This window comes from Entelurus aequoreus, linkage group LG06 (genome assembly GCF_033978785.1).
Source record: "Entelurus aequoreus isolate RoL-2023_Sb linkage group LG06, RoL_Eaeq_v1.1, whole genome shotgun sequence".
Lineage (NCBI taxonomy): Eukaryota > Metazoa > Chordata > Actinopteri > Syngnathiformes > Syngnathidae > Entelurus > Entelurus aequoreus.
The window spans coordinates 84,983,306-84,985,916 of NC_084736.1; positions in this window are offsets into that span (position 1 = coordinate 84,983,306).

Here is a 2,611-nt window from a genome sequence, read left to right on the forward strand (position 1 = left end):
ACATTCTGTAATTGCGGACGATCAATCAGAACAGGTTATAAAATAATATACACTTGTTTGATTTATTTCAATCTGCCAGAAAACATTTATTTAGGTAGAATAATCAAAGATTATATTTGGCAAAGCATGATCGCAATGTAAGACGATTTTTCACTTACATTACACAAGACCTAATATTGTTCACAAATCTGTCTTAATCTGTGTTAGTGAGCGTTTCTCCTTTGCCAAGATAATCCATCCCACCTCCCAGGTGTGGCATATCAAGATGCTGATTAAACAGCAGGATTATTGCACATAATCAGATTTCCAATGAAGGAAAACTGCACATGTGCCTATTTTTGTGGCAGCCTAAGGCACACCTGTGCAATAATCCTGCTGTTTAATCAGCATCTTGATATGCCACACCTGGGAGGTGGGATGGATTATCTTGTGTTGCGTCGACCAGCATTCCTCCAATGGGGAATTCAAATTGCTAGTCTCTCCCAGATTATTTTCATTTTTCATTTTTATTTATCTCCTTCATTGATGTGCATCTTTGATAGACAATTATAACACAATTATTCAGTTACACCGTTACACACCAATGCCTGAGAAGGAGCAGGATGAAGAAAAATCTTATATTTTAATCTTATATATTTTTATGGCAATAAGCTGATGTTTAACTTCTTACCCACGGGAAAAACGTTAAAACTATGGAATGTGTCAGAGTCGGATGATTGTCGATTTTGTTCCAAGGAGTCTGTATCCACCCTCACTCACCCCCTTCTGTTTCTGAAAAAAGGACTGTGTTAGTCATACTATCACTTTTAGAAACATCTAAGAAAAAGGTCAGCTAATAGTCAAGTAGCGGAGGGCAGGTCATGTTTGAGGTCAATGATTGTCTCTTCAGCCTCTATGGTCCACTGGGGGGTGGTGTTAGGGTAGGGGACCCCTTAGCAATATAAATATGCTTATATTTATATTGTCACCAATGCTAGAAAAATACTACCTTTATGGCGGATGCTTTAGCAATAGTATTTTGAAATTTTACCACACCTGGTGGCCCCAATAATTCATTAAGTCAAGGTCATGTTGTAGAAAGTTGAATGATGCAGACACGTTTGTTACTGAATACTTTCTATCAGACTTCTGTCTTGACGACTATGTGTATGTAATGAGCAACTATAATTATTTGATATGCTTAAATGTGTAATGTGTCGTTTTAGCTCAGCTGTTGTGTAGCTGCTAGCTCCTCGTAGCCTACAGGTGTCTAAAGTGCAGCCCATAGTTATGTGTTTAACAAAACCATGGGTTAAACCTAAACAATTGAAAATGTGGTATTTGGGTGTCGGTGTAATGTTTGGCAGCTACGCCGTGTCTTATCATTGGACCTACGTTCTTTGGTTTTGTAGGCGAGACAGAGAGCAAGGGAACAATGTGGGACACTATTGTGTCCATCTTATACCATGCTAGCTGTTGCAAAGATAGGTCAACATGAGCAGCCACACCTTGAGTTCCAACATATATAAATAATCATAACATATGGCGAGTCGGGTGGCAGAACACACGGAAGCATCTCAGTCAGTCAGGATTTTCACTGTTAGAGCAGTTGGATGTCAGCCATTCCTGTTGTTTCAGGCTGTGGTATGAGCTCATGGAGGAGTCTTGGTAGTGGTGTCGCAGCTTGGTGGTTCAGCCGTCAGGTAACACCAGGAATGTTCCTTCTTTGCGATTTGAATGTCAGGGTACAGTCTGTAAAGGAGGTCCAGCAATCTGAACCGGAAGTGGTTTGGTGACAGGTAACCTTCTTGTGACCCCAGCGAAGCCTTCGACCTTTAAAGAGGAAGCACACAGTTTGTTTGGTACCTCTGCATTCAGAATCGAATGGGTGGCTGATAAAATTGTCCGTTGACACTCATGTCCAGCAGGGGTCCTTTCGGTACTTCCTGCTGAGGCTCCTGATGTGGGCGTCCTCTTACACGCCTTTGTGTTCGTTTGTTGGCACGACGGAACCTTTCCTCTTCGGAAATGTTCGGACAGTCACGACTCCAGTGACCAGGCTGGTCACAGCCGAAACAGTGTCTACCCCAGACCGGCTTTGAAGCATTGTGTTGTCCACCACCCGAGTCCAACCGCACGTCTGTTGAGGATTCTTTCCTCCACCTGTTGGAACTCAAAAGCAAGGTCACCCACTGCTGAATATACCCTAGCTGATCTTTGACTTTTTGGTTCTTTTAATCAATCAATCAATCAATCAATGTTTATTTATATAGCTGTACAAGCCACAACGACATCCTCGGTACAGAGCCCACACCTTGTATCTTCAGCGATCTGTAATTTAAGTAGTCGTTTCCTTGTTGCTCTGTCATTAGCCCTATCTTGCATGGGATGAATAAAATGTCCTGCCATATATTGTTTTTGGCACCGTGTATATCAGGGTTAACTTAATCCAAAGTGTTTGGCCAAAGGTTCCCTCCCGGAGGTACAGGTGGGAAAGCAAGGTCAACAATGGCTTGCATGTATGCATCGGCAAGAGACTTATATTGTAGTATGTCCAAAGTGTTAATGTCATGTGTCAAAAATGTCTGCCGGAGAAAATGGTCAGACGTGTACAAGGGGTTAATTTTTGGAG